The sequence below is a fragment of the Macrotis lagotis genome, chromosome X (assembly GCF_037893015.1).
Source record: "Macrotis lagotis isolate mMagLag1 chromosome X, bilby.v1.9.chrom.fasta, whole genome shotgun sequence".
Classification (NCBI taxonomy): Eukaryota; Metazoa; Chordata; class Mammalia; order Peramelemorphia; family Peramelidae; genus Macrotis; species Macrotis lagotis.
In genome coordinates this window covers 696,283,254-696,310,458 of record NC_133666.1, presented here as the reverse complement: position 1 = coordinate 696,310,458, position 27,205 = coordinate 696,283,254, and the positions used below count along the sequence as shown (strand labels likewise).

General features: G+C 44.6%; 1 long non-coding RNA gene across 1 annotated transcript; it reads right to left on the bottom strand.

The window, feature by feature from the left end:
* Positions 1-320: 320 nt before the first annotated feature.
* LOC141498154 (uncharacterized) lies at positions 321-26,030 on the bottom strand. Its single transcript, XR_012471571.1, has 4 exons — positions 25,787-26,030; positions 21,534-21,627; positions 20,136-20,226; positions 321-459 (listed from the first exon to the last, which is right to left on the bottom strand). It is a non-coding gene; the product is annotated as an uncharacterized LOC141498154 (long non-coding RNA).
* Between the last annotated feature and the right edge of the window lie 1,175 nt (positions 26,031-27,205).

Sequence of the window (27,205 nt, the reverse complement as noted above, 5' to 3'; positions counted from 1 at the left end):
TCCATGCACTAGACTTGCCCAGGGAGAGCTTGTGGTCAACCCCAGACCAGAGCACAGGCAGGAGAGTGGTCAAAGACTCTCTTAAAACAGGGATTCATCATCAAACTACAGATGAAGACAAGCTAAAGGATAGGAGTTTTGACAATGATGAGGAATTAATTGTATAAATTTTATGATGAATAAAACTTGAGTTCAATAACTTTATATAATTAATTTTTTCAAATTTTAGGCCCCCAAATTAAGGTGCATCATATACATGGGAGCATCTTATATAGAGAGAAATACAATAACGTCAGCCTCACCCAAGTTCACACCTAAAGCTTGGATGAGTCTCCAATGAGGTCCCAAATGTCACTCCAGATGGCCATTCTCCTTGAAGCACAGTAATAAACCTGTGACAAAACATGATCTGGCTTCCAGTGTCCAAATTCCTGCAGTTCTTGACTCTATTCCCTGAATCTAGAATGAAAATGAACAAAACACAAGGATCAAGACTCATTTCTTGAAGTCGAATAATTTTAGAGGGAGAAGAAAACCCCAAAGCTTTCCCCCTTACCATTTGCTCTCTTACTACATGCTTTGAAATAAAGAGTCATCAGGGTCCTTAGACGTGAATGGAGCAAAGAGATGGCAAAAAATGACCAAGATCTCTTTCTAGATGGCTAATCAATCAAAAAAAACAAAGCTTCTCACCCATCCACCCCCCAAAATCAACCCCAGATATTTCTCTAAGGTTCCCTGAAAACTCTTTCCTCTGTCCCCCATCCTAAACCCCAGAACAAGTTATAAATATGTCAGTGTGCTTTCATTGACAGGAAGCAATTTTAAACTCATCTCATGCTGAAGTTTCATCCTCTCATGTCCTTGTAATCATGAAACTCTGTACCACAGATCTAAACTGATCACTTCTGCAACCAAGGTCTTCCTTCTCCATGATTTCTTCTAAATAATTACTACTCACTTGGGTCTCATATTTTTGTCCTTAGTTTAATGGAGATTTGCAAGTCTCTTCAGCTTACTTGACCCTAGTTTTCTCATATGTTTGAGGGGATTGGAATAGATGGTTTCTGCAATCCCTCCCAGTTCTGACACTTCCTCATTACAGTGGAAGAAAAAAATGAATAGTTGACATACTTTAGTGGAACAAGTGGCCATCACTTCACCAAGAAGAAATAATGTCAGACAAGCTAAATACACCACTAGATTAGTCAAAGGTGACTGATGGTGGTTTGCCTCTGGAGATGGACCCTATGAAATGGCTAAGATCCAAGAATAGAATCAAAAGAGTATCCCCTCACCTTAAACTCAGTGAGTAAAATAGGTCAATAAAGAAGCAAGTGTTTGAGTTTTGTGGATTTGTTTGTAGAAATGAAGGGTTTATGACAAAAATTTAAAGCCAGGACATTGCCACAAGAAACTACAGAATAGTTACCCTGAAAGAAAAAGGTTTAATGATCAATGCAGATGAACCAAGGAAATGGCAGAAACTGTGTGACTTGTCACTACAGGCAAAAAAAAAAAAAATAGTACCTATTGAGATATAACCTGGTGGCTAAGATTATATATCTGAAGCTTATGGAATTCATATTCTAACAGATGACAAATCTCTATATAATTTTTTAAAAACTCAAAATATTCTCAAAAATTCAACCAATATCTTACCTTTGGAGCCATGCCATTATAAGTCAGCAAATCAACAAACATTGATTAAGCATTTGCTATGTGCTAGAGACTGTGCTAAGATGGGGGGGGGAGTACAAAAAAAGCCAAAATACAGTCTCTTCCCTCAAGGAGCTTACCATCAAATGTAAAGAGAACATGCAAGCAACTATTTACAAGCAAATTATAGAAAGGAGAAATTGGAAATAATCAACAAAGGAAAGGCACTAACATTCAGAAGGATTGGGAAAGAACCCAGAGAAAATTGCTTCCCATTGCTCCGTCAATGTAGGAAACAGCATTTTTATTTAATGTCGCCATACTCAGAATCTCCAAGCCACATGGAAGAAGAAACTTACAAAATGTAGAGACCCAGAAGAAAGAAGGAAAATCAAGTTGGATCAGGATGATGTATATGTCATCCCTATTCTCTTTTCTGCTACTAGAGAGGACCCCAAGATATTTTCAGTAAGTCTACAAAAGATGAGCTGACATCACAATGCATTAATACAATTGCAAAAAACAGTTCTTTTATCTGCCTATGCATTAGTCCACAAAACATTAAACATAAACTAAAAGCAGGATGACAACTCATCCTTGAACTATTTCTATCTCAACAGTATAGAAAAGGATGAGAACAAAATGAATAACCATATCAATAATGATAATAGTTTTTCTTACTAGAGCCCATTAAGGTTTCAAAAAACGTTACTCCTTACAACTCTGTTAGATGGGAAATGAAAGAAGAATTACCATCATGGAACTAGAGAGCCTCCATTATACAAAGGAAGAAACTGAGATTTAGAGAATTGTAGTTACTTAAAGATCACACAGCAGGGTCTGTCAGGTTGAACAGTGGTTAGAGCCCTAAACATGAGTCAAGAAGAGCTGGATTGAAATCTGGACTTGGACACTTATTAGCTACCTGACCCTGGGCAAATCACTTCATCTCTGCTTGCCTGAGTTTCCTCATCTATAAAATGGGAATAATAATGTACTCTACCTCCCAGGGTTAGGGCAGGGATAAATAAAATAATAATTATAAAGAACTCAGCATAGTATCTGGTACATAAGTCCTGTAGGAATGTTATTATTATTATTATTATTATTATTACTACTACTACTACTACTACTACTACCACTACTACTACTCTTATTATTAAAGGCAGAACCAGGCAGGATTTCCTCTTTGAGGAACTATTTGAGTCCAATTACAACTCCAATTTCTTCAGTTCACTAAGGCTTATAAAATTTTCCTTTCAAGAATTCTGTCAGTTGGAAAATTCAAATATTCTTAGACCCATTTCTCAGATGAAGAAACTCCCAGTATTGTTATTCAGTCACATGGAACTCTTTGGGACTCCATTTGGGGTTTTCTTGGCAAGGATTCCTGGAGCAGTTGGCCATTTCTGTTTTCCAGGTCATTTTACAGATGAGAAAACTGAGGCAAGCAGTGTTAAGTGACTTTTCCAGGATCACACAGTTAGTAAGCCAGATTTGAATTCAGGAAGAGTTTTCCTGATTCCAGACCCAGAGTTCTATCCACTGTACCAATGAGCCCATAGGATCATAGAAAATATAAAGGGAGAAATCCTAGTAAAGATAAAGCTTGTAGACATCGGTGAGGAGGTTGTTCTTTTATAAGACCATGCTCTATGGCTCCTGCAGACCATAAGTGACCTGACCCAGGCCAGATCTCCATTCTGTGATCCCTCATCCCAGCCTCCTAAATCCCGCCACATCCCTCCATAGGCCAGCTTTCAAACACCATTGGAGAAGCCTACACTTTCCTCATTTACATTTACTAAATTTAGGCAGTCCCACCATAAGAGAAAGATTAATGCCTTCCTCAAGGCCATGGCTGCAGCTGCTACCTTCTGAACCCCAGAGCTCAATTGCCCTGCCTTCCTGGGAAGAGGAAAGAAATATAAACGTGGCAGCCTTCACTGCACATGCCAATTGTTCTTGTCAGTGGGTCCTACCTTAAATGAATATCTCTGTCCTAGTCAAGTTACAGCACCTGCACGTGACTGGAGGGGGGAAAGGAGGGCAGGATAGATGTGCATTATCAGAAAATTCCCCCAAGGCTGTCCCACTCATATTAGTGATAAAGTCACCTTCAGATCAGTCGGCATTCAAGGCTAGACATCATACTAGTCGATGATCACTGGTTGAAGCTATCGCCAGATCTCTGCACAGCTGAATTACTATAGTTCTCCCAAAGGCTGTCATGATACTCAGCTGATCCTTTCAAACATTGTGATTTACCTTTGGGTCAACCTGCCCTCATAAAATATCTTTATTATGACAACTCCAGTTGGATAAAGTCCCAGAAGAAGTCTGGGGCCAACTGAGCAGAGCCCAGAGGTAGAATAAAGAAAGGCCTGGGTAGAATCCCTCTTCTCCCAATAGCCAAATGGAATATTTGAATGTGATAAGATGGCAGCCACAGAATGTAAATGATGTCCTTGAGAAGCCCACCAGCCAGGTTAAGTCCACCTGAGCATTCCAGAGTCTTTGAGTGTATGGTTATTTTCATGGAAGACCAAGCAAAGTCAGCCAACAGGAGACCTCTCCATCAAAGACTACAATTTTGAAAATGCCTTTCCATGCATATTCCAGGGTGAGGGAGCCTTTGGGGGTCCTATCAGAAAAATCCCAAAGAGCCCTTTCTGTAGTTTGCTTTGCATTTTAACCATCCCCCAGTGCCTGCTCAAAGGAGGAAGGGAGGAGGTAGTTTGAAGGTCTCTAAAATCTGAATTTATTCTAAGCAATTGAGCTTGGAAATGGTTGCTCTAATCCATGGGGAAGATGCCATAATGTACATTTTAATAATGCCCTCAATATTCCTACTCAGAAGACGGCTTTATGCTCTCATCTGCTCGGCTCTGGCAGTCATGGTTGAACCCCAAAGTGCAGACAGAGCACAGGGCCAGTGTGGAGAAAAACCGCAATCATAACTCCCTCTTAGGATGAGTGGATCATAAATCTGGGCTGGAAGCTCCCTCCATGACCATGGACAAGTCACCCAAACTTTCTGGGCTTCAGTTTCCTTCCTCCTTCCACAATGAGGGCCCTTCTGGATCTAGATCTGTGAGCACATGAGTCTAAAGCCCTATTATCTTATCATGCCCATCCTCCCACATGGATCTGACCAGTATCCTCCTGATCAACCTGGATCTACCTCCAAAACTCATCCCCTCTTCCCGAAGGGAGTTATTAAGATGGTGTAGTAGATAAAGCACTAGTTCTGAAGTCAGGATGAGTTCAGATCCAGCCACAGCCACTTCCTAGCTATGTGACCTTGGGCAAGTCACTTAAACCCTGATTGTCTTGCATTCAGAGACATCTCCAGTAGTCCTGATTCATATTTGGCTACTGGATCCAGATGACTCCAGAGGAAAAATAAGGCTAGTGATTTAGCACCCCCCCCAACCCTATTCACTTGTATGTCATGATGTCAAGGTCTTCTTCAAGAACAAAGGACAAACATCACTGTTGTCATTATCTACCAGCTCCCCTGGTGGTGAGTGAGTGAATGCATGAGAAGGAGGGTCCCCTGTAACCATCCAGCCATAGGGTATGTTTCCCATCCCATTCATTCATCCACCCTGGTACCTTACCATCTGCCCTGCCTTTACTTTCCCAAGCAACAGTTATCAAAACCAACCTACCAGCATTGTTTCCAGAAAGGGTGTGTCCACTACCCATTGGCTCCTCTAACCATTTCTATAACTGACCATTTCTATAACTGGCCACCCCTCCCTACATGTGATATTTGTGAGAATGTAATTTACCTGAGGGCAAAGACTTTCTCTTTTTTCCAGAATTTATTACAATATTTTTTCTTTCTTTCAATCCTGTTATCATCTATCTATGCCCTAGTAAGAATAAGGTAACCATTCTGCACCTCCCATTCTATAAAAAGAGGGGGATGGAAAATGGAACTCATAAACTTGCAAATGAATGTATGTTGAACACTACTTTTGCATGTAATTGAAAAAAAATAAATTGGAAAAAAAAAAGGGTGGTGGACAAGATGACTTCAGAGATCCCTGTTCCCTCTAAATCTCAAATCCCCTGATCTCCTGAGACAGCCTCATCTGGACTCGGGCATTAACTATTAGGAAGGTCTTCCATCTAGCAAGCAACCCAGAAGACTTCCTGATCTTCCTTCTGCTTCTGCCCTCCATGATCTTGGTCAAGAAATTTCAGCTCTATGGGCCTCAGTTTCCCCTGTGTCCAAGGATATGGGAGAACTAGTTCATATTTGACTGAAGAAAGTCAATTGTTAGATTTTCAATAGGAGCATTTATAGCTGGGAAATCAGCAAATACTACAAAATGGGATTGATTTATTGTTTTATTGATTGTTGAAACTTAAGAAAGTTGTGTGAATAAAGCATATTAAACTTAAAAGTGGATCATGTATACATTTTTTTAAGAGAGTTGTTAAACATTTACCAACACAGTCCTGCCTGGGTCATTAAGGAGAATAGTTCCCATTCAACCTCAGAGAGTTGGCATGAGTCATATGGAATCATAGGAATAATCTGAGAGGGTGTGTGTGTGTGTGTGTGTGTGTGTGTGTGATTCATGATCTCTCCCAATTTTCCACACTGTATGACCTCTCACCCCAGTCCCACTGCTGTCCTTCATTTGGAGCAAAAGGTTTGGTTCTGGGTGCCAAATTTTAGGATGTACTCTCCTGGGCTAGATGGTATCCAAAGGAGGCAAAGGTATGAATAGACTCAGAACCATGGATCGACTTGGAGAAACTTGGAACAAATATGGCGGCCTTCAAATATTTGTAGGTCCTTATGTGAAAAGAGGAATTAGCTGTGTTCTTATTGCCCCAAAGTGGTAAAAAAAAAGGGGGGGGGGGGATTTTGTATGTAATAAGGAAAGGAAGACAATTTTGACTTCTACAGAGAGAAACATCTCTAAAAATTAGAGCTGTCCCAGAGTAGTATGTCAAGTAGTGAACTCCCTGTCACTGGGAGTATTTAAGAGGACACAATTGTTAAGATAGGGATTGTTGTGATTGTTTACTATCTCTGGGAGGAGGCATAGGAGGGAAGGAAAGATAGAATTTGGAACACAAAACAAAAAAAATGTTAGAAATCATTTTTATATATAATTGGGGGAAAATATTTTTAAAATATGGACAGCTCTAAGTGGGATTCTATGATTTCATGAGGGAGACTGGCATCAGAGGCAGATTTCAAAGTCACCTCCTGATAATGATTGTTTGGAAGGCCTTGATTTGAGAGGGATTTCAAACAGTTTAATGTCTTTAATTAAAGTTTCTCCCTCTACTTCACTTAATTTGAAAAGTATTAAATGTGGTTATTAATCATAAGTAATTATTATCTAATATTATATTAATTATGTGGTTATTGGGATTGTGCATACATTAATCACCAACATTTCAGCTTTTTAATTGTTAATAATATTGAGTTAAGTTTTAATTCTCCTCTATCTATCTCTGTCAAGGCAATTTACCCTTGGGGAGTTAGGAGGGGTGGTCCTTAGGACCCTGGATATGATGTCACTGGGATGCTTTCAGGAAGGAGGGACTATGAGGAGTTTGTCATTCCACATCACCAAACAGCTTGGTATATTACACAGAATTCAAGGCTTGGAGGCAGACGAAGATATGTATTCAAATCCAGCCTCAGACACCTACTAGCTATGTGACCTTGGGGCACATCACTGAACCTCTCTTTGCCTCAGTTTCTTTATCTATAAAATAGGAATAATAGTGCCTTCCTCCCAGAGAGCAAGATTGTAAATCACTGAGTGAGATTCCTAGCACACCGTGGGCATTGTTGTTTTTGTCGTGCAATGATTTTTAGCCACATCTGATTCTTTGTGACTCATTTGGGGTTTTCTTGGCAAAGATTTTAGAGTGGTCTGTCATTTCCTTCTCCAGTTCATTTTACAGAGGAGGAAACTGAGGTAAATAGGTGAAGTGACTTGTCCAGGTTCCCCTGACTCCAGACCCACCACTCTATCCATGGTTCCATATAAATGTAAGCTATTTATTATTACATATGGTGTCACCAAGTACAGATGTCACTGAGATTCAGTTGAGGTTGTCTGTTATACTGGGTCTTGAAAAATGTTGTTCTGTCTGAAGATACAAAGAATTCTGTCATAGAGCTAGAGACTGAAGCAGATGGAGAGAGGAAGCAGGGAGACCCACTTCGGTTGGGCTCTGACCCTTAGTTCTTGGGTTAGTGTTGACTTGACTTGTAAATAGTCTGACTTGGGAACCCAAAAATATTTGGGAGACAACATGACAACAAACTGGGGAAAATACCTGGTTGTGGAGGTAGAAGACCTGGATGCAAATTCTGTCTCAGTGACTCGATTTTCCTCGCCTGGGACTCTATAAAATGAAGACATTAGTATCCTGTGACTTTTGCACTTTCTTCCATGTAGGAAGGGGCAGCTAGGTGTCACAGCGGGAAAAGCACTAACCTTGGAGTTGGCATCCAGCCTCAGACACTAGTCACTTTCTACCTGTGTGACTTTGAGCAAGTCACTTAGCCCGGACTGCCTCGCATCCAGGGCCATCGCTAGTCATCCTGATTCATATCTGGCCTCTGGATCCAGATGATTCCAGAGGAGAAAGTGAGACTGGTGACTTAGGCCAGCTCTCCCCCATTCAAATCCAGTTCATGTGCTTGTCATGGCATCACTTCCCTGATGTCATAATGGTGTTTAAGAATGAAGGACAAAAAAAAAAATCAACACCCTGTAGGAACCAGCTGAAGAGTCTCTGTGGTTCCCTCTGATTCTCTAAGGTTCTGCCAGCAGATTATAGCTTGCCCTACTGTGCACTGCTGGACTGGAATGGAGCAAGAGCTCATGGCTTTCTGTGGTTGAAAGAGTGTCCCTCGGGGGGCAGCTAGGTGGTATAGTGGATTGAGCACCAGCCCTGGAGTCAGGAGGACCTGAGTTCAAATCCAGCCTCAGACACTTAATAATGACCTAGCTGTGTGGCCTTGGGCAAGTCACTTAACCTCATTGCTTTGCAAAAAACTAAAGTAAAAAAGCATCACTTGGTGATCCTATCTGCACTCATCCAGGATGACCCTTGGACCACAGATGCCCAGGCTGTCACCAAAGTCATCCTGCAGATGTTTCCAGATAGGGAGGAGTTGTCAGACCTGGGAATCTGTCTTCAGAACCAGCAAGACTTGGAGAAGATTAGAGCTGGAAGGGACCTTGCAGACCATGGAGTGGTCACTTCATTTTACAGAGGAGGAAACTGAGGCCCAGAGAGATGAAGGGGTGGGACTTTCCCATAGCTGGCATGTAGAGACTTCAAGTCATCTATTCCCAGCCACTCCCTTTGACAAGCCTGAGTTTTCTCATCTGTAAAATGAAGGAGCCAGACAAGTTGATCTCCAAGAATTCTTTCAACTCTTTCTCTATAAGTCCATATCACCAGGAAGCCTGGACAGAAAATGTGCAGTGAAGGGGATGGCAACTGAAAGAAGAAAGACAGGAATGGGGAAGCTGGGACCCCAAGTCATCCCTGTACAAAAAGCGAGCCACCGTGGAGAGGGAGCCCCCTTGCTCTCTTCCCCAATTCTGCCATCTCCACTGGGAATTTTCTCTAGGACCTGGACTTCTTATCACACAAATTAAACTCCCCAGAGGATATAGCCAGCCCTGACTCTCAGGCTGTTTCCTCTTTTTCTCAAAATGAGCAACTTAGAGGAGCCAGCAATGGCCTGGCCAGTCTGGGCAGGATTCTGGAGACAGCAAGGCCTTGAACCATTCCACCCCAGCCTGGACTCCTAATTCAGGTCCAATAGTTTTTCCCTTTTCTTCTGTTTGTCTTTCCTAGTCCTTTCCACTTTCCTGATATTCCCCATGTACACAGGAATTGATCTGGTCTGGACATAGTGTTTGCATGTTGATGTCCTCCCCCTCCCCCACAATTAGACCATGAAGTGTTCCAGATCAGGGACGATTTTTGCCTTTCTTTGTATTCCCAATGCTTGTTTCATGTCTGGAATACAGTAGGTACTTCATAAATGTATGTTGGCTGATGGACTGAGTTGTCTCCAGGCTGCAGCTAGGGCTTCCTTGTTCCCCCACAATTTGGATTTCCAAGTGGCTGACCCCCAGGCACCAATCTAATCATCCCGAAGTGGTCTCAGGTGGCCTGTGAGGGGAAGGGCAGACCTTCTGTGAGAATATGGAGAACAAAAATAAACAAAGGGTCTGGACCTGGGTGTTCAGTGATGGAGGGGACTCCTCGGTGAGGAAACTCCCTTTACCAAGACAGGTAAGCCTTTTCTTTGCAATTTAGAGTTTCAGCAAGTGGCTCAGCCCTTAGAGATCACTTTTGCCCAGGGTTACATTGCCAGTAAGTATCACAGGTATGATTTGAACCCAAGGCTTCCTGACTTAAAGGGTCTTTCTTTGTGCTTCTCTTCTCTCCTTCTCCTCCTCCTCTGCCTTTTTCCTTTCTCCTCCTCTTCCTTCTCCTCCTTCTTCCTCCTCCTCTCTTCTTCTTCCTCTTCCTCCTCCATCTTTCTCCTTTCTTCTCCTCCTCTTTCTTCTTCTTCTTCCCCTTCTCCTTCTCCTTTTCTTCTTCTTCTTCTTCTTCTTCTTCTTCTTCTTCTTCTTCTTCTTCTTCTTCTTCCTCCTCCTTGTCCATCTTTCTCCTTTCTTCTCCTCCTTTTCCTCTTCTTTCTCCTCCTTTTTTTCTTTCTTCTTCTTTTCTTCTTCCTTCTTCCTTCTTCTCCTTCTCCTTCCTCCTCCTCCTCCTTCTTCTTTTCTTCTGCCTCCACTTTGTCTTCCCCATCTCCTTCCTTTCTTCCTCTTCCTTCTTCATCACCAACTCCTATTCTCTCTCTCTCTCTCTCTCTCTCTCTCTCTCTCTCTCTCTCTCTCTCCCACTACCATACTCTCTGGGTGAGATACTGATCTAAGCAAAACCATCACTGCCAATGCCATCTGAATAGGATGAGTACAGTAGAATCACCACCTTGATTACTCAGTAAAGCATAGGTAGGTGGGGCAGTAGATAAACTCACTGTCCCTGGAGTTGGGAAGATGTGAATGCAAATCCAGCCCCAAACACTTATTAGCTGTGTGACCCCCAGACAAGTCACAGTTTACCTTAGTTTCCTCAATTGAAGATAAATAATAGCACCTAGCCCTGCCATGGTTGCTGTGAGAATCAAGTGAGATAGCTGTAAAGTTCCTGGTCCAAAGTAAACACTAAAATAACACATTTCCCTTTCTTAGGTTGTTCTAGCTTTTTGCCTATCATATCACCCTTTAGGCTCATGGTGAACTTGCAGTCAATGAGACCTCCAGGTTCTTTTCATGAGAATTACTTTCTAATCACACCTTATTTGGTGTGTATTTGGGATACTGACTTCTTGAACCCAATGTGAGACTTTACATTGATTCCTATTGAACTTTGTCTTTTGGGAGTTAATCTAACTTTCTAGCTTATTGAGACTTTTTTGGATCCTGACTGCCAGTCAATATATTAATGGTCCCTCCTTGTGTGGGATCATTGGTGGATTTCAGATGTATGCCTACATCCCAGAATCTCAGGGGCACAGCCCTGGCAGCCATCCCTGCACAGGAAGCTCAGTTGACAACATACCTAAAAATGGTCATCCTCCGGCCTCTCTCTTGAAGACCTCCTTCTAAAGGGTCCTCCTGCCTGATCCAGCCCCTTTTTTCCCTATCTTCCAACCTATATTTGTCCTTTTACAGCTATCTTTGGGTGAGCTAGAAAAAGCACAATCCCTCTTTCACATGGCAACTCTTCCGACCCTTGATGACAGCCCTTCATCATGTCACTAGTGCTCCTCTGGACACTGCCATCTAACCTGGGCAGAGGACGGTGGGGACCATTACCTGGAAGAGGGCTCTGCCTCTTAACACAGCCCCAGATCCAATTGCATTGGGCTTTCCTGGAGGCCACATCACACCACTGACTCATTGATCTTTCAGCCATTGCTAAAAAGGGGAAATCAATCTATCAGTCAATCAAGAGGCAATTATGTTAATGGTTTGGAATGTATTAATAATGAAGGCTTACCCATCATCTGCCTCATAATGCCTGAGTTAAGTAGAGAGTAAAGAGATTATTGTCCCTGTTCTAAAGGCCAAGAACCTGAGGCTTGGAGTGGGAAGTGGTCAAGGTCAATAAGCCAAAACTCACCCCCATTCTCTGGTTTTCAGATCCAGTCACCTTTCAGCAGCCTCATCTGGTGGAGACAGTCCTTGAACGAATGGGTTTGCTCTGAGGTCTTACTATGGGGGTGGGGGGGTCATATAGCCTATGGAGCCCTTGAGAAAGGGGTGGGAAGAAAGTTGGAGAAAACCAATCAAACCAGTCCCAGACCTCTGGGATGCCTGGGAAGGCCACGATTCCCCATTTAGATCCCTCCCCTTCCTGCCTGCCCCACATACACACATAGACTTACACATATGCAGATGTGTGCATGTACCCACATGTCTATGTGCACTTACCCACAATGCAAGTACACACTTACCTTTACACATACACACTAATAATACAATGCATGTTTACTCCTACACGTGTATTCATGCCTAAGTTCACACACATGCATGCTCATGCAGACACATACATGCACAAGCCACATGCACACACTCACACACGCACACTCCTGCCTGCAGGCTCACATTTGCACATTTATACATACTCACACACATGCACACACACAATGCCACATGCATGCCCCACATATAGAAACTCCCATCTATGCTTGCACAGTGTGTGCATGTGTACATGCTGGCACATGCTTATGTGCACACATGACCTCACACATATACTCAGATATACATATGAACAACACACTTGAACATTCACACTCACATGTGCATGTGTATGCACATTTGCACACCTGCATGCACATACACACAAGTTCACTGTGACATGCACACACATGCAAGAATGTACACATCTGCTGACACACTCACACAGACATACTGACAGATACATCCCCCACATGCACAGACTCACACACACTTACACAAGCTCAAATTATACTCATACATGCACTTTCACACACATGCACATTTATGCATTCACACACATGTGCATACACTTGCACACATTCACACATCCTCGTGTGTATGTACACACACCCTCACAGCCCACTCCCACATTGACACTTATGCACACTCAGAGACACGCTCACACCCAGATCCGCACATGTCCAAGAAGGAATAGCCAGTTCAGAAGTTTGGGATTTGGAGACAGGAGCTGAGCTTCTCTCCCAACTCTGGCCATGCAAGCTTTGTGAGCTTGGGGCCTTTCCCTCTCTGGGCCTCAGTCTCCTCCCTAAAACTAAAAGAACCAGAGCAGCCTAGCTTCCCCAGGTCTGGCTGCTCTGCAGGAGAGGGTCACAGCTTCCAGAAACCAAGAACAGCTGGCTGGTTCCTGCATCCTCTGCCCCGGGCAGACCCCACCAGTGGCAGCTCTGTGACCGGGTTTTGTCCTCAAGGCCACCAACTGCAGAGGACCCAGAGAACCGATGGCGTGTCCAGAGGAGAAGAGCCAGGATGAGGAAGGACCTGGAGTCGGCATCAAATGAGGACAAGTCCAAGAAGCTGAACATGCCTAGTCTGGAGAAAAGACTTACTCAAATGTGTGAGCCTTGGTCACTGAGCCAGGAGCCCCGCTGGTGGATGCAAAGAGGCAGATTTCCTGGCACACAGTAGGTGCCTACTCGTTTCCAACATCCTGCTTCCCTAGAACGTAACAAAGACAGGGATGGGACCTGGATCCATGATGTTGGCCTAGAGAACTCCCAGGTGAGGACCAGCAGGGCAGCACCTTCCATGAAACTTAGAAGTCTAAGGGTGAAACTTGAACTAAAGTCTTTGGGATATTCAGGAGTCTAAGGAAAGGTCAGAGGTGAAACTTGAACCAGGGCTTCTTGGCTTTGAAGGCAGGCTTCTCTCATCTCCCTAAGTGATGAAACTTGTTTTCAGGAAAATCCTGCCTAACAATGACAGCAGTCACAAAGTCTAATGGAAGGGGCTACCTCCAGAAGGGGTGCGGTCCCCATCCTTGGAGGTCTCCCAGCAGAGGTGGGACACCACAGTGGGGGGCTGGGTCGGATGCTACTCAGCACGCCTTTGCTTGCAGATGACCGCTCAGCTCCCATCTAGCTCAGAATCCTCAGATCTTGCCTTCCTGGGGACTGTGAAACCAACTGCCAGGTCACCATTGCACCAATCTGTCCTCAGATCCTCACAGATCCCCCCCACCTGGGGAAATGATACCTAAGAGGCCCTGACTCAGGTTCAAAAGAGGGAGTTGGAGCTTCTCTGCCTGAAGAGAAAAATCGGAGGTTGCCAGGAAGAGACAATGTGATTTTTTCAGTGAGAGGCCATGGCACCTTAATCAACCCTTGCTGGCCAGGGTCCCCACTCCCCAGTCTGACATCTGCCAAGAGGAGCCAGGCCAAGGAAAGGGGCTGGAAGGCAGCAAGTTGCCAGTGACCTGTTCTTGCCCAGAGGAGGACTTCATCAGGAGACCCTTCCAGGACCTTCCAGTTGCTGGCCCAGACCTCCAGAGGCCTGGGCAAAGGTCCTGCTCACATTTAGGAGGCCAGATGGGGCTGCCTTCCTCACCAGCCCCAGCAGGTGCCTGCAAACCACCCAGGCCACAGGAAGCAGCAGATGTCTGCTGCCCACAGACAGCCAGGCTGGGCCAGCCAAGGACAATCTGGGATGTCACAGAAGGAAGAAGAAGAAAATCAGGTTTCAAGCAGGAAGGGACTTCTAAGAGATTGCTTAATCTTTGTTTTGCAGAGAAAGAAACTGAGGCCCAGAAAAGGGGGAGTCTTGCCCAAAGTCAAATAACTAATAAGCATCAGAATTAAAAGTCCAACTGTTGGGGCAATTGAGTGGTGCAGTGGATAGAGCACCGGCCCTGGAGTCAGGAGGACCTGAGTTCAAGTCTGGCCTCAGACATTTAATACTTACCTAGCTGTGTGACCTTGGGCAAGTCACTCAACCCATTACTTTAAAAATGATAAAAAAAAAATTTAAAGTCCAGCTGTTGTCCCCAAGCTACATCCTCTCTAAGTCCCATTTTCCTCCTTTAAAGTGTCTCCTCACATATTATCAACCACTAAACAATGTGCATTTACGAAACACTTACTATTTACTGAGCAAAGTCAAAATCAAGATCCCTGTCCTCAGAAGTTTATATTCTTGTGGAGGAAACAACACAGGCAAACATATACAAGTTTATTTAAGACATGGTAAGCAGGAGTTTTGGGAGGGAAGGCATTAACACTGGGTAGGTGTGTGTGGGGAGGAGGGATCACAAGTAGCCTCAATGTAGAAAGGGAAACAAACTCCATCTTTAAGAAGAGGGGTGTGCTAGGAGGCAGGGGAGAAGAGGGCGCGCCTTCCAAGTATGAGGCACAGCCTGGGCAAAGGTGTGGAGACAGGATATGGAATGCTGGGCTCGGGGGGGATAAGAGGAACAGGGATATTATGTCTGGCAACAATATGTGTGATGGTACAGTACAGGAAAAAGAGAGTTTTGTAAGGAGACTGGCAGCATAGGAAGAGGCCAGCTTGGGAGGAGCTTTTAAATGCCAAACAGATATGAACAAGAGCTGTACAAAAGGGGCAGATGGGGGTGACCAGTGTGGTCACTACAAGGAGAATAGGAAACTGTCTGAGGGCAGGGATTGTTTCCCTGTTGTCTCTATTATCTCCTACTGCCAGAGTCTTGGCCCTGGAGGCAGGAGGACCGGAGTTCAAATGTGACCTCAAGCATTTACTAGCTGGGTGACCTTAGATGAGTCCCTTAACCTGGATTGCCTCGCATCCAGGCCCATCTCCAGTCATTCTGATTCCTATCTAGACACTGGACCCAGAAGGCTCTGGAGGAGAAAGTGAGGCTGGTGACAGCACAATCCCTCCCCCACCAACTCAAATTCAACTCTTGTGTTTGTCATGGCCTCCCCCTCCCCAGTATCATGTTAGAAGGATCCACATCAGGGTAACTTGAACAGTGGAGGCACGTAAGCAATGCTGGTTGATCCATTGATCAATGGATTGATTTCTTCCTGACTCCAGATCCCAGCTCCTAGGAGATCACAGATGCATTTTGGTTTTGGAATAATCATATTTGTCCTTCATTCTCATTCTTGAAGAAGACCATGACATCAGGGAGGAGATGCCATCATAAGCCTTCAAATTGGAGGGGGGCTGTGCTAAGTCACTTTCTCCTCCAGAGTCAACTGGATCCAGTGACCAGATAGGGATCAGGACGACTGGAGATGGCCCCGGGATGAGAGGCAATCAAGGTTAAGTGACTTGTCCAAGGTCACACAGCTAGTAAGAGTCAAGTGTCTGAGGCCTAATTCAAACTCCTGTCCTCCTGACTCCAAGACCAGAGCTCTATCCACAACAATACATGATATAATAATAATAATGAGTCCCATTTCTCTGAGCTTCCATTTGTAAAATGCTTACTCTGGGAAAAAAATCAACAAACCCTCTGAGATAGAGAACACATGGCCCATAATCTCCACTTTACAGATAGAGAAACAGAGGCTCAGATGAGGGTCAGTAGTAGGACCATATTGAAACAAAGAGAGAGACAGAAGAGACAGAAGGTGAGACAGAAAGAGACAAAGACAGAGAGAGACAGAGAGAGACAGAGAGAGACAGAGACAGAGAGAGAGAGAGAGAGAGAGAGAGAGAGAGAGAGAGAGAGAGAATTTGTCCTGACTCCCGAAAGACACACCAGGCCTCTTGGGCTCCTGGGGAGCATTTAATCTTAGTTAAAAATAAATAAGTTCAATTATTGGAAAGAGGCAGGCGTGGGAGAGTATTTACTACAAGCGGATCGAAGGGAACTACTTGAAGGAGAGGGCTGTCTGAGAATGGAAAGCAGGTGGAGGCCGCACTTCTAGGGGTCTGTGGAAGTGGAGACCCTCCCCAAGTAACCAGGTTGAGTAATTCCTGGTAGAAGCTTAAGCTGGCATGGACCCCAATGTCCCACGGTCTAAGCCAAGGTGCAATGGGATCCTCCTTGGACGATGACCCTGCTATTAACCCTGATCCCTTTGACCTCCAACTCAAACTCCTCAGTTGCTGGACATTCCCGCACCCCACAGATACGGATGATTTTGAAAAGTCAAGTTTCCCAGGATGCAGGAGGAAATATGGCTCCCAATGAATTTGCCACTGATGACACAATTAGTGCCAAACATAAATCGGAGGCAATCTATTAAAAAAAAATTCTATTTTAAAAGCGTGCATCAGATGCAAGTTCAATTTCGCCCCATGGGCCATAAAGCCCGTTTTCCAATCATCAGGTGCTGGTTTCTTCACAGTCTTGATTAATCTCAGGGACTTTATATGGAGTCATTACATCTGGGCCCAGAAATAATCAAGGCAGATCCAATCAGCTCCACTTCAACCATCTCCAAGAAACAAACAGATAAACAGATTGGGCCAGCTCAGGATAGCACCGAAGGATTGGGCTGGGGTGTCAGGGAGTTACTAGCTGGGTGCACAAGTTGTCTCCTTTCTGAGCCTCTATTTCTGCATCTGTAAAATGGGGGGTTTGGATTAGATCATCTTAGATCATCTCTCCCGGGCCCCTCTTGGATCTCACATTTCAGGTTCTCCATCCTAATACTCCTCTATGATCCTATAAGCCAGAAAGAGGGGAGAGGACAATTCACCAAGGTCTTTGACTGCCATACCCCACAGCATACACTTTCTGCTGTATGGGTCCTTCCTGAAATGGAGCAGCTAGACTGGTCACATCACTGCAGATGAAGAAAGGCTTCCTGAGGTCTAGAAAACATTGATCCCAGTGTAACTGAGGAGTGGTCCTAGAGTCACTTCTGAGAGGGAGCCCACTACCCCCTAGGCAGCCCATTCTAACCTGGGACAACTCTCCTCACGGGGAAGCATTTCCCAGCATCCAGGAACAATGAGCCTCTCTGCCCCTTCCCCCCATGGCTTCTGGTTTTGCCCCATGAGATAAGCATCCTTCTGCCATGTTAGCTAAATGTTAGGAAACAGAGATCATTGTTGCTCTGTGTTTTAACTTCTCCAACAGAACATTCCTGATACTTTCAATCAAGTCTTTTAGTCAGCTAGGTGGCGCCGCAGTGGATAGACCCTCGAGTCAGGGAGACCTGAGTTCAAATCCAACCTCAGACTCTTCCTAGCTCCAGGATCCCAGACAAGTCACTTAACCTCTATCTGTCTCAGATTCTCCATTTGTAATAATAGTACCCGTCTCCCAGGAGATCAAATGAGATAATTGTTAAGTGTTTTGCAAACCAATCTCTCTCTCTCTCTCTCTCTCTCTCTCTCACACACACACACACACACACACACACACACACACACACACACAGTGTCCCAAATTTTAGTATCTTTTTAAATTATCAAAGCTTTAAAACTACACTAAGATCTTTGGGACACCACATAGACTGAGTGATCCGTGTGGGTGTCTCATCTCCCATTAGACAAGGAGCTCCATAAGGGAAGGCATTCTGTTATTCTCCCTCCCAGGACCCCACACAGGGCTTTCTTAGAGTTTGGTTTAATAAGTGCCTCTTAAATTGCTCAAAGGGATAAAAACCAAAGGTGTCACCATCTGCCAGCCTGAAGCCCCTGGGGAAGCATTTCTTTCCCACCCAGATGGGGCTTGGGGTGCCTGAGGCATCTCCTGGTCCCTCCTGCTGCCACTTTGCTCCAGCAACTGGTCTTTAAAAACCATTCTCGTGATTACCAAGGGATAACAATGAAAATACCATAATTGAATCTCTTGGAAAAAATTACCATTTTTATAACTTGCGCCCAGTCCCAAAGAGATAAATCAAATTTCTCCCTTATATTGCTTGACTCTGTTCAAAATGTGTCAGAGTAGGGATTAATATTGTCCTTGATCATTGATTCAAGGCCTTTTATGAAGAAGAATTTCTCAGTTCTTCCTTTCCAGGGATCCCTGGTTCCCAATACAACTAGAGAGAATGGTGGGGTCTTGGCACCAGCTATCAGATTGGCAGCAGCCAGACTCTGCTTTGTGGATTTGGCTACTGGGTTGAACATGTGTCTTCTGATGGGAGAAACAAAGAAACAAAGAAAGTTCATTGGCAACGGAAGTCTACCTTCAGAAAAGAGGTAGCACCCTATATGAGGGAAAGGACCCGGAATGGGGATCTGGTTTTCCCTTCTGACCCTGTACTTGCTACCCCTCTCTCAGAGTCTGCTTCTTCCTCTTTGAAAAAGGAATGAAAAATCCTCCACCTGGTACCCACCTCCAGGAATGTGGTAAAGAAAGGCTTTTGCCAGTCAGATGCTGCCTCCTACCCCAGCTAGTAGGTGCTAATTCCCCCCACCTGGAACCACCTTGTATTTTGTTGTTGTTCAGTTGTGTCTGATTCTCTGTGACCCCATTTGGGTTTTCTTGGCAAAGATCCTGAAGTAGTTTGCCATGCCTTCTTCAGTTCATTTTACAGATGAGGAAGAATTGATGGTGTGGCATGGGAGACACTGGCACAGGACCACCTAGCAGGGTGTGCCCTCATCAGAGTAGGTGTTGTTCTGTGAGCAAAGCAGAATGGAAGCAACTCAAAAGAAACTTGAGATGGGGCAGCTAGGTGGTACAGCGGATAGAGCACCTACCCTGGAGTCAGGAGGACCCGAGTTCAAATCCAACCTCAGACACTTAACTGTTTGACCTTGGGTAAGTCACTGGACCCCATTGCCTTACAAAAGGCCAAAAAAAGTGAGATATCCACACATCCCAACCTGTAGGAGAGCATTCCAAGTTCATATTGTTCTGATCAATCCCCTGTCAACACACTGTAACTTGTTTCCAATATAGTGGTGGTGCCATTTTAGTTTTCTTCAGTAACAAAGGACAAGTCTAGACCAATAGGTGAGGAAACTGAGGCAAATACGGTGAAATGACAACTAGTAAGTGTCTGAGACCAGAGCTGAACTCAGGAAGTCTTCCTGACTCCAGACCTTCCATCCACTGAATCATTTAATTGCCCCACTTTTAATTTTAAGTGTGCATGGGTTCCTTCCCCCAGAAGAAGGAAGGGGGTGAATTTTGATTTTGTCTCCTTATCCCCAGGGTCTGGCACATGGTAGCTCCTTGGTAAATTCTTTGAATGACATGCAATTGATAACATTATGGAAAACAGAAGAGATGGTGTTAGCCCTGTATCACTTTATGCATGCCAGGAAAAGAAAGAAACAAAGAAAAGAAGCAAAGAAGGAAAAGGAAGAGGAAAGAAACTATGAGGTTCCTCCTTGAAAAATGCAGAAAAAAGTGTAGGCAAAAAGCCTGCTCACACTTTTCTATTTGCATGATGTTTTGCCATTTACAATGTGTGTTTATCTTTCGAATTTTAAGTATTCCTTTTGTGGAGGAGGAAATAAATAACTGTCCCCTACCTGATCTCCTTTGAACATTGAGAGCCTCTTTGGATTAGTCCTGAACATTCATTTCCGGTCCTCTAATATGCCAATCACTGTTACTGGAGATCTAAAAAGGAGGAAAAGGATCATCCCTGCCCTCAAAAACTTCACCATCTAAAAAATAACCAGAAAATCATTAAGAGAGGATTGTGTTCCTGTAGGAGATGGGAATTTAGTTGGCACCTGAAGCCAGGTCAGTGGGTGAGGCAGAGGAGGGAGCGTGGTCCAGGCATGGGAGACAACCAGAGATCATCTGGTTGGAGAACAGACTCCTCCCATGAGAAAACGAAGTGACAGGGATGGACTTTTCAGCCTCAGTATCACTTGGGAGTCATTGCCTGAGGCAGAGGGGACTGGGGAACTGAGGTTGCAGCAGGATAGGAAGCTTTGAGGCATAAGAATAGAGAAGGTAATGAAATTCCTGAGAGTGAGATTAATGTGGTAAAGATGAAGCCCAGAGAGCCCAGAACAGAGCCCTGGGGGATAATCTAATGGGTAGAAGAGGATCCCCCAAAGGAAGGTAAGAAGGGGCCACCAGAGAACCGGGGAGAGCCATGTCCGAAAAACCTAAAGACAAGAGGGGACCAGCCAGTGGCCAAGGCTGCAGAGATCCAATTACAAGGAAGATGGAGAAGAGGCCATGGGATTGGGCGTTGGTTATTTTAATAAGGCACATTTTTAATCCCTTCAAGGGAGGCACCAGTCAAGAATAAAACTCAAAACTTATTCAAAATATTGTTCTCACGGTTCTTATCTGGAGTGAGCCCTCAATGGGCAATCAGAGTCTCTCTATGGGGCTGGGTTTTCCCAGGACTGAACCTGTAAGGTCAGCTACTTCAACCCTCTCACTTTACAGAGGAGGAAACTGAGACCCAGAGAGATTAAGGAACTCATTCAAAGTCCCACAGATTGTAAGTAGTAAAGTCAGGAAATAAAAAAAACAGCCTCCCCAAGACAACATATAAATACATTAATATCCATATTTTGTATGTTTGGGTTAGGCTTAGAGTGGGGAAGTGAAGGAAGGAAGGAAGGAAGGAAGGAAGGAAGGAAGGAAGGAAGGAAGGAAGGAAGGAAGGAAGGGAGGAAGGGAGGGAGGGAGGGAGGGAGGAAGGGAGGAAGGGGGGGGGAGGGAGGGAGGAAGGAAGGAAGGAAGGAAGGAAGGAAGGAAGGAAGGAAGGAAGGAAAGAAGGAAGGAAGGAGGGAGGGAGGAAGGAAGGGAGGAAGAAAGAAAAGGAGGAAAGAACTTATTAAGTACCTATGTGACAGACACTGTGTTAAGTACAATTATTATCTCATTTTATCCTTACAATAACTGTGAGAGACAGGGCTGTTATGATTCCCATGCCTAAGGCAGACAGTGAAATGACTTACCCAAGGTCATACATCTAGACTAGATTCAAACCCACATCCCTTGGCTCCAAATCTGATACTATTGCCTGCAGAAACCACTGGTAATCTTCATGCTCTGAGGAGGCATCAGAGAAGGGTGTCAGTGGAGGACAATCACTTTAAATAGTTCTATTTTTTATTTTTTGTAAAGGACTCAACACATAAATCTAAACATATATGACAGTGGTAAATGTCACCCATGAAAGTCTGCCTACAAATCCATTGTTCCTTATAGTGCGTGACCTTACTCTACAATGGGCAAACATGCCACACACACACACACACAAACTCAACCAGGCAGGATCGGAAAGGACTTCAAAGAATCATAGATTTAGAAATGAAAGGAGATCTCAGAGTATATCAGTTTTTAGCCAACCCTCATCTTACCGATAGAGAAACTGAGGCTCAGAGAGGTGAATTGATCTGCCCAAAGTATCACTGGGAGATGAGTCAATATCTGAACCCAGATCTTCTATGCAAGCCCAATTAGGGGAATTCGGATCCGCCTAGCTGGATAGACCCAAAGGTCAGCTATTGCTGGACCTGTGATCAGCGTCCAAGAAAGTCTCTAAAAGAGGGCCCCAGGGAGCTGTGAGTTAGATAAACATCTCAAGAGAGTAGAACCTCCAATTCAACTCAATTCTAATCTGCCTAAGAATAAAAAGAAATTGGGAAACAGTCTCTCTCCTCAAAAAGCTTACCTTCTCCCAGGAAGACCCCTATGGACTTAGACAAGTAAACACAAAAAATAGAGAGAGTAAGGGCTCATTTTGTTTAGCTGGATATGGTAAAAATAAAAACAAAGAGGGCCAAATATCACCAGCAATTTAGTGTCCTCAAATGGCAAATTCAACAGGGAGATAGCTCTCCATTTTATAAGCTCACTTCCATGGAGATGGACCTACTTTTTTAGAATTTTTATTTATTTGTTTGTTTATTTATTTATTTATTTATTTATTTTTAGGGTTTTTTTGCAAGGCAATGGGGTTAAGTGGCTTGCCCAAGGCCACACAGCTAGGTAATTATTAAGTATCTGAGGCTGGATTTGAACTCAGGCCCTCCCAACTCCAGGGCTGGTGCTCTATCCACTGTGCCACCTAGCCACCCTGGACCTACTTTTTGATACTGTATACCTCCTTCTCTTCCCCCTCCTCCTCTCCCCGGGGGATGGGATGGGAGGGCAGAGAGGAGGGGAAGCAAAAATTCTCACCAAAAGCTGTGCTTAATAGATGTTCCTCAAGTAACCTCCCACTTTCCACCATCCACATCATCCCACCTTCCCCTCCTCTTTACCATTTAGCATTTGGGATTGCTTTTCAGTTCTATCTTCCTTCTCTATCTTAGGGCAGCTAGGTGGCACTGCAGTGGTAGAGCACCTGGTCTGGAGTCAGGAAGACCTGAGTTCAAATTTGGCTTCAGACATGTATTAGCTGTGTGACCCTGAGCAAGTCATTTCATCCTGTTGGCCTCCATTTTCTCATCTAATAAATGAACTAGAGAAGAAAATGCCAAACCACACCAAGAAAATCCCAAATGGGGTCCCAGAGAGTCAGACACAACTGAAACAAATGAATAACAATCTACTCTATGTCGGTTTAGCCTATAATACTTTTGTTGTTGGTCATGAATTGCTTTTCATTGTGTCCAACTCTCTGTGACCCATTTGGGGCAAAGGGACTAGAGGAGTTTGTCATTTTCTTCTCTAGCTCATTTTACAGATGAGGAAACTGAGGCCAACAGGTGAAGTGACTTGCCCAGGGTCACACACTCAGTAAGTGTCTGAGGCTGTATTTTGGATTGAGGAGGATTAGTCTTCCTGACTTCAGTCCTGGCACCCTAGTCACTGTACCATGTAGATGCCCTATAATGCTATTGTTCTATAGTGTTCTACTTTAGAGTACCAGGCCTGGAGTCATAAAGACCCGAGTTCAAATCCAGACTCAGATAATAGCAATTTAATCCTGGGCAAATCACTTCAGTTTCCTTATCTGTAAAATGGGAATGAAATATACATGGTATGGTATGGCATAGAATGGCATGGAAAAGCATGATGTGGCAGAACATGGCATGTCCTAGTGTAGGGCAGCTAGTTGATGCAGTGGATGGAGCACTAGCCTTGAAGTCCTGAGAATCTGAGTTCAAATCTAGCCTCAGATACTAGCAGTTTAACCCTGGGCAAATCACCTCAGTTTCCTTATCTGTAAAATAGGAATGAAAGAGGCATGGCATGGTATGGCACGGCAAGCATAATGTGGTATGGCAGGACATGGCATGCCCTGGTATAGGGCAGCTAGTTGATGCAATGGATAGAGCACTAGCCCAGCAGCCCTGAGAATCTGAGTTCGAATCTGAGTTCAAATCTGGCCTCAGATACTTTTTTTTTTTAGTTTTTCAGTGAGGCAAAGGATTTAAATGACTTGCCCAAATTCACACAGTAAGTGTCAAGAGGCTGAGGCTGAATTTGAACTCAGGTCCTCCTGACTTCTGGGCTGAGGCTCTACTCACTGCACCAACTAGCTGCCTCCTCTCCTCAGACACTTGCCACTTACTTGCTGTATGATCTTGGGCAAGTCACTTAACCCTGCCTACCTCACATCCAGGACCATCTCCAGTCATCCTGCTCCATCTCTGACCACTGGACCCAGATGACTCCGGAAGAAAAACTGAGGCTGATGACTTAGCCCAGCCCCCACCCCACTCAAATCCAATTCTCATGTCATGGCATCACTTCCCTATTGTCATGATCTTCTTTAAGACCAAAGGACAGGGGTGGCTAGATGGCACAGTGGATAGAGCACCGGCCCTGGAGTCAGGAGTACTGGGGTTCAAATCTGGCCTCAGACACTTAATAATGACCTAGCTGTGTGGCCTTGGACAAGTCACTTAACCCCACTGCCTTGCAAAAATCCTTAAAAAAAAACCAAAGGACAAACATCGCCGAAATGGGAATGATAATAGTCCCCCCACACACAGTCCCTGTGAGAACCAAATGAGATCATATTTGTACAGTCTAATAGAGAGGAACTATTCTTTCTCCTATTTTTCAAAATCAGCCCCACCAAAGCAAATCCAAGATGTGGGTGCCTCTGGCCAAGGGCTGTCTCCACCAACCCACCCACACACCCACAATGTGGGGGTCCACACAAGGAGAGAGTTGGGGCGATCTGAGCATCAACAACATATTTATTTACGTGTGTGTGTGTGTGTGTAGTTTAATTACATACACACATATGAGACAGAGACAGAGAGAGAGAAAAGAGAAAGAGGAGAGAGAGGGAGGAGGGGGAGAAGAAGAGAGAGACAGAGAGAAGAGGAGAGAGAGAGAGGAAGAGGAGGAGGAGGAGGAGGAGGAGGAGGAGGAGGAGGAGAGAGAGAGAGAGAGAGAGAGAGAGAGAGAGAGAGAGAGAGAGAGAGAGAGAGAGAGAGAGAGAGAAGCAGCAGATAGAACACTAGAGCTGGAGTCAGTTCAAATTCAGCTTCAGACCATTTCTAGCCGGGCAACCTGGGTAAATCACTTAAATTCTTTTTTCATCAACCAACATTTATTAAGCACCTACTGTAGACAAATATCATGTGGAGCTGGAATATTAAAGTCTGGAAAATAGCCCTTCTTAAACCACTAGTTTCTTCCAGGATAGATATTTAGGCCAAATTCTTTTGAGTAATTGTGGATTTTGAACCCTTGGCAATATCTGGGGGTTTGGTGCAATCCAGTTATTATAGGGGTAAACCTCTTTGGCAAGCTAAATAGTCTATTACGCACCTTCCTTGAATACAAATTCCTGTTTTTTCAACTGTCCAGTGGGGCTGATTCTAGCCCTTTCCTCCAATGTTGTGTAGCTCGAATGAAATGAGGTTTGTAGAGCGCATCTCCCAGCACCCGATACATGGTAGGAGCTGCCCAAGTGCTCATTCGCTTATTCACATATGTGGGTTTATATATACCCACCCTAATATAGGCATATATAGTATGTAAATGGAAGTAGGGAGAAGCAGGCTCATCGAAAGCTGGGCCTGCTGATTCTAAATCCAGGGCCTTGTCACTACTGAGGGAACTGCCAGGGTCCTGCCAGGACACCTGCTCTGTTGGCATCACCCTTGGAGCCCATGCCCATCTCCACGCTCTGATGAGCTGTCAGAGGAAGATGTCTGTGGAGGACAGCCCTTGTAAACAAGTCTCTTTTTTATTTTTCTTAAAAGAACCTGACTCATAAATCTAAACGATTCTGCCATACCAGTGTAAATGTCATCCCAATGAAAGCAGCCCGGCCCCCTCCAGGCTGGCAGCCCTCAGCCGCTATGACTGCAAAGATGCTCAGATCACCCCGACTCTCTCCTGTCCTGGACCCCCACATTGTGGGTGTGTGGGTGGGTTGGTGGAGACAGCCCTTGGCCAGAGGCACCCACATCTTGGATTTGCTTTGGTGGGGCTGATTTTAAAAAATAGGAAGAAGAAAGAATAGTTCCTCACTATGGACCAGGCCCGTGCTGAGGACTGTACGGAGAGGATCTTGCTTGATTCTCACAGGACCCCTGGGGGGGAGGGGCTGGTATCATTCCCATTGTGATGATGTTTGTCCTTTGGTCTTGGAAGAAGATGATGATGTCAGGGAGGTGATGCCAGGACAAGCCCAGGGATTGGATTGGGCGGGGCTGTGCCAAGTCCCCAGCCTCACTCACTTTCTCCTCCAGAATCATCTGGGTCCAGTGACCAGATAGGAATCAGGACAGCTGGAGATGGCCCTGGAGTGAGGCAATCGTGGTGAAGTGACTTGACCAAGGTCACACAGGGAGTAAATGTCAGATTCATAAACTTATTGGGGTTTCTTGGCAAAGAACTAGAGAGGCTGACCATTTCCAGTTCATTTTACAGATGAGGAAACTGAGGCAAATGGTCATGTGACTTACCCGGGATCACACAACTAAGCCATGTCTTCTTTTTACACCCATGTGCATATATACATGTACATATATACATATATACATATATACATATAAATGCACACATACATAGAGATATAGGTGTTAGGCTTGTCTATACAAGCAAATTGGATGTGTGTTATTCTACTTAGGTGAGCATTACACACACCCATATACATGTGTGCATTGTGGGGTATGTGTATCTAGACGCACATGCATTTATGCATCATTTGTGGCTATGTCTTTAAGCAATCCATTCACCTCTCTGAGTCTCGGTTGCCCCATCTGTAAAATAAAGGAGTCAGACACAAGAGATTGCATGGCATAGGGGACACAGCCTAAGACAAGAGATAGGGCACCAGACCTGAGTTCTAATCTTGCCTTCTTCCCTACCGGCTGTGTGACCTTAGCTGTATCACTTAATGTCCTTAAACCTCAGTTTACCCCTCTATAAAATGAGGCTGTTGGACGGGATGGCGTCCGATATCCCTCCTGGCTTTAATGGAGGATGCTGTGACCCTGGGCGATGCCTTCCTTTTGGGGGAAGTTTCATTATTTGATGGTTTCTGAGGAGCCCGAGGCTTTCAGTCTATGATGAACAACTCAGCCTGACCCCAGGGAGCCCTTGTTCGCCTGCCACCCCAGACCTGCCCAGCTGTAGGGGCAGTCAGTCATGGGGCAGGGAGTTCCCTCTATAGTCCATCGACTGAGGCAGAGGGGCTGTAGAGTCAGGG